This window comes from Leptinotarsa decemlineata, unplaced genomic scaffold, assembly GCF_025532065.1.
Source record: "Leptinotarsa decemlineata unplaced genomic scaffold, Ldec_3_MD MMD2_tig00078360_RagTag_RagTag, whole genome shotgun sequence".
In the NCBI taxonomy this organism is placed as follows: domain Eukaryota; kingdom Metazoa; phylum Arthropoda; class Insecta; order Coleoptera; family Chrysomelidae; genus Leptinotarsa; species Leptinotarsa decemlineata.
In genome coordinates this window covers 490,278-496,277 of record NW_027412727.1, presented here as the reverse complement: position 1 = coordinate 496,277, position 6,000 = coordinate 490,278, and positions in this window count along the sequence as shown.

The following is a 6,000-nucleotide window of genomic DNA, read 5'->3' as shown; positions in this document are numbered from 1 at the left end:
TTCTCGTCACACCTGTATCTAGCAGCATGGTGCAAGGCTCGTTGTTGATGAGGCCGTCTACGAAAACACCTTTGTCTTGTCGTTGGAGAACAGCAACATATGCGTTTTCTACGAGGGCTTGCTGGGTACAGGCCGACTCTTGCCCCTTCTCATCGACCCCCTTTAGTTTTCCTGATTTGGTGTTGATTCTTTGAAAGCTGGACATTTGCTACGCACATGTCCAATTTTCCCACAGTTCCAGCATCTTATTTGTTTTCTCTCAGGCAACCCTTCTTTCATTACTTTTCTGATGGTGGCCTCAATATCTGCAGGCACTTGTCCATCTTCTCGATAGCTCGAACTTTGCTCTGGCTCTTGCAGGATTATTTTGCAGCCTCAAATTCCAGAGCACTTGCCAGTGCATCCACGAGATGTTTGGGATGAGCTAGCGTCAAGGCCTGCCACGTTTCTTGGTCGTGAAGTCCATCCAAGACTGCCTGAACTGCTAACCGCTCCATTACATTTTCCGGTCTAGCAGGATATGCCAGACGAACCAATTGAGCAATGTCGGCTTCAAACTCCTGTAGGGATTCTCCTGATTTCTGACAGCGGTTCTTCAGCTGTGAATGGTAAACGTGCTCTAGGTGTGCCTGTCCATACCGTAGCTCAAGATGTTTGATAAGTTGGTCATAGTCTTCCTGTTCCTGGGCCGTGAGAGTTTGCAGAATATTCGTTGCTTCTCCACGCAACGCCAATGTTAATGCTACTGCCTTCTCTTCTGCATTCCATCCATTCGCTCTGGCCGCAGCTTCAAATTGTAGGCGGTAATTTTCCCAAGGTGTTTTTCCGTCGAACTGGGGCGGCTTCATGGATAGCTTTCCTGATTCAGGACTGACTTTCACATCTTTCAGTTCCAGAATGGAATTTTCGGAAACATTTTCTGTGGTGTGGGCAGAATTGATGATTTGGTTTTGCAAATTACTAATTGTTTCCTTCATCTTGCTGATTTCTGACTGAACTCCGCCTCTGATTTCCTCTACTTCCGTGTTCATTTCCTTCCTGATCTCTGTCTCGATGGTTCCCATCCTTTCTTCGAGTAGACTCGCTACACAACAAAGTTCTTTCTTCACGCCTTCTGCATTTTCCAGAAGTTTGTCCTCCAAACTCTTCGAATTTTCCAGAAGCTTGTCTTCCAGGCACTTCGAATTTTGTTGAAGTTCATCCTGTAGCAATTTGATGTTCTCATCGAGTTTGCTCATTATTGGACTCAAATCACCCCCAGAAACTTCGAATAAATATGTTTCTGGATCTTCTCCTGATTCCGTCAAGTTATCCCACAGTCTCTCCTGGAGTACTGATTTCTTTCCAGAATAATCTAGTTCCCTCTCCTTCAATTCTTGTTTCAGCTCAGCAACTTTCAAGTCTACTAGGCGCACTTTCCTTGAACACTTTTTTCTCTTACTGTCTATTTTCCACAAAACTGAATATGTTCACCTATTCAATGGAGTCCGAAACACTTATTTATTTTACACAAGTCTATTTTTTGCGAGAAAGGTCTAACAGTTTATGTTTCCGTAGTCCGGTACTGTCCACTTCGCGAAACACAATGAATCACCAGTCTCACCGCGACAGTTTTATAGGCAATTCCACCGTAATACAATGATTGTCCACAAAGCGCTCACAAATTTATTTTAAAAATCCACTTCTGATCACCAATTGTAACGAATTAAAGAATTACCTGTCTTAAACAAATTTATTTTTAACAATATTTCTCTATCACAACTAGTTTATATACAACACTTAGCAACTAACGCTTAATTTATCTTCACGGTTAGAATTCTTTCTTTAAACGCACGAATCACTTTCTAGATACAGACTACTACTCTAGGGACGGGAGGCCGGCTTATATAGCGGCAGCGATCACTGCAGATCTCTTCTCGTCATTTCGGCACTCATCTAGAATTGTCGTTGCGGTTCATCGACCGCATTCTTTCTGCGATGAGTCATATGTTTGGTGTCTGAGATAACGGTCAGGGCCGGCCTCAGATTCATTACATTGCCCCCTTCTTAAAGACGTTTCGCCCCGAAATGTCATCCTTGGCGTGTGTCGATACCTGCAGGACTCTCCATGTCTGCACTGTGAAGTTCGATGGAAGTAACACTCCACAGTTTTTATGCTCGGTCGTGTAATATGGTTACAATACTATGCTTCATTTGCAATGGAGAATATATAGGACAAAACAACAAGATTATTAAAAGACAAAAATAAATTCTCATGAAAGTTATCGTATATTAAGAACTGATATGGAGAAGGTCATTGTATGGACTTCTCGTCCATAAAAGTACTAGCAGCTAAACATAATGAAAACAAAAGACTCTTTGAATAGATGGCCTTCATCTCACAATAATCTTCATATTTTAATGAAAAAACTGATATCAACCGTTTGAGTGAAATATATTCCTACCTTTTGCATGTCGATCAAAGAAATTATTTTCGAACCATAGTAATAATTTTTAAAAATTTTCAAATTAGATTCCAAAAATAGTTTTATAGAGTAGAAGGGTAGTCTTTGCTGACTAGTTAAAAACAAAACTACTGAACTATTCCAATAGTTTGACACCTTTTATTGTCATCATCTGGGAAACTACAAGAGCCAAAATATGTGTATTCACATTGCTTAAGTTTTGATAAAACTACTTACATTGTACACGAGGTTAATGGTGGAAAAATCATCAAATATATATATACAAAAAAAATTTTGGTAAAGTTGACAATACAATCTCATCAACAGATTAAAATATTATTACTAATAAACAATCTCGAAACTTTCAGTCAATATTTAAAATTAGTTATTAATGTTGAAATTTAATATGACGCAGTAACAGAATAACGAGAATATTCAAATATTGAAGTTGATTGACGCATGTTTTCTACATCAAGGTCAAAATTCAATAGTGGTACGTATGAAGGTGATTGTGAGATGGAGGTCATCTCTAAAAAGTCTTTTGTGGTTGTTATGTTCAGTTGCTAGTATTTTTGTTGAATTGAAGTCCATACAATGACCTTCTTTATTTACGTGATTACTCAAAGCACATTTTTCTGGTTTTAATATACAATAACTTTTATGGGATATTATTGTATCTTTTAGTAATCTTGTTGTTTGTCCAATATATTCTCCATTGCAACTTAAGCATGGTTTACAATAAATTGAGTCTAAACATTGAAGTGTTGGAGTTTCATCTTTTGTTTTGGTACAGAAAAATCCAATAGTTGAAATTGTTTCATTTACAATTTTCATATAAATGAATGAATGAACTATAAACGTTCAAGCCACTTTCAAATATATTTACCTATACAGTAGTTTGAATGGACTGACGCCTATCAGAAAACAACTACTCCCCTGGCTATTACCACGAAGAGTGTTGGATTATATCCGACAGGCGTCAGTGCAAGAATCTTCACAGAAAATTTCCTGTATATGCAATTGGCAATACAACTGAAAGAGTCGATCTTCAATTCCACTAGATGGAGTGACATTTTGTTGTTCGCTCCAACTTAGGAAGAGGAATGAAATACTCTGAGAGAATTCTGATATCCATTTAAGGAATATCCTTGACTTTAGGTCGATGATGGCCACTATTATGCACTGATGAGTGGCTAATGGGCCCGAAACCGGTCTGCAAGTGTGCCCGTTCCAAAATTGAAGGTCGACTCTTTCAGTTGTATTGCCAATTGTATATGCAGGAAATTTTCTGTAAAGATTCCTGCACTGACGCCTGTCGGATATAATTCAACGCCCTTCGTGGTATTAGCCAGACGAGTAGTTGTTTTCTGAAAGGCTTCAGTCCATTCAACCTACTGCGTAGGTATATTCGAGAGTGACTTGAACGTTTAGAGTTCATTTCTTCTTTAATATTTCTTAAACCTCTCTTCCTTACATTACAGAAATCACGCTTAGATTGGCCAGAATTTTCAAACCTTAAAAATAAAAAACCTTAAAAATATTGAGAATATTAAAACTGCAAATGAAATAGTTTTAACTATTGGAAGTATCTTCATCAAAACAAAAGATATACATTCCTTTCTGGTTCACAGCTCATTCGGGCATCCTCAACTAACGTTTTATTTACCCCTCTTTTTTGCCTCGATTGCTGGTTGGAGTTCTCATTCAGGTACACCTATCTGTATGCGTTGGTTTTCTTTGTACCCAATGACCCACACTTGTTCACTAAAAAATGCAAAAAGGCGATAGTTCCTTGCGGTTTTTTTCCATTGTGAATTGTGTTCAGGGAGTTCAGTTATGCCAGTAATTTCTTCAGTTTGCGTTATTCATGTTTTTATATCTCGATGTACCCTACCATTGATGTAACTCGGCCAACAATGAGACTTCACGACTGCTTCCACTAGAGCTCGTTGATCGAATAAAAAAAGTCTGCCATCACAGGACTTAACGGGTTGCCCATTGCGATATCATCCATTTGTTCCTTAAAATCACCATCCCACTGTAAAAACATTGATAATAGACAATGAGCGAACAGAACTGTTATATCTGCTGGGAATACTTCACCGATTAGACGGTGAAGTCAATCAGTCAATCTATTTCTGTCTGTCAGATTCCTCAGATGTCACTTTTGGGTTCGTCACTGCTTCATGTGCAGCCTGGCTGTATTTCAAAAATAGATCCACTCATTTTGTTAAATCCTCAAATTATTGTTTCTTGTGCATTGCAAGATTCCATACACCTCAGCGTACAAAACTGATGTGACTAAACGACTTGGTAATTGAAATTAAAAATTTATCCCTGCTCAGTAAATTTCATAAAATGGCAAATTAATTTTCAATAACTTTTTTAAATCTAGATTTTCGATATGCATTCAACATAATTCACAGAAGAGTATTTTTAGAAAAAATTATAAATTTTATAACTTATTTTCACCACTTCATCAGCTAATGTTGTGAGAAGCCAGCTTTATTGAATTTTGAAGACAATGTCATCACGTCAAAAAGTGGTACTCAACGAGGAGATTCTCTGGGTCTTGTTCTTTTCTGTTCATCCATTGATTGTTTAAAGAAACCAATTCAAACTGATATCAACTGTTGGTACTTGAATGATGACTATATAGGTGGTCATCTGGATATAGTTTTCAATCAGTTCCAAAATATATTATTGTCCTGTGAAGAAATTATATTGAAATTGAATTTTTAAACATGCCATATATATATATTTTTAATTTTCAAGATGCATCAATAGTAGAAAAAACAAACAGTACAACTCCAGGAATAAAAACGATGAATATGTATGAATTGGCTCTAGTTGCACCACTATCAGGCGAACTTTTGAGACAAAAACCGGTCTCCCTAAATTTGATGGCATCTCATAACAAAAGATTTTATGCTCACATTCGATAATTTTTGCTTAAGTACTCTTCAACAATTCCTATATTGATGTATACCCTAAAAAGTAACCCTACATGGCGATGGCGAATCGAATAAACCCAAATTGATTCTGTGCTCGAGAAATCTTGAAAGTTATCATCAATGGTAACTCCAAAAATGAATCATGGATCCAAGATTTGTTTCCAGTGGATCTGGGTAGTATTGACATCCGACAATAATCTCCACTTGTTTTACCAGCCTTTCTCTCTTAATTCAATGGTGTTAAGTAAGCATCTGATTCATTCCATTCTATCAAATGTATTCTCTGACATTGGAAGATGAAGAAATATAGATTCGAATATTAAATTTTCCAATACCTGATAACAAGAGCTCTCAAAAACCATAGGATCTTTCTTCATTGGAGATGTCTACAAAATCCGGCAATTTGGGATGTTAATGTCGGTGTGGTTTCGTTGTTAATGGAAATGGTACTCATGGCTTCAGTTGTAAATTCAGTGCAGGATGCTACTTCCGACATTATGCTGTAGTAGTAGTAATACTCGTAGTAGTATGCAAATATATTTAAACATCATTTACAGTTTACATACAGTTTTATTGATCTCAGTATGAAGATGGATGCACCT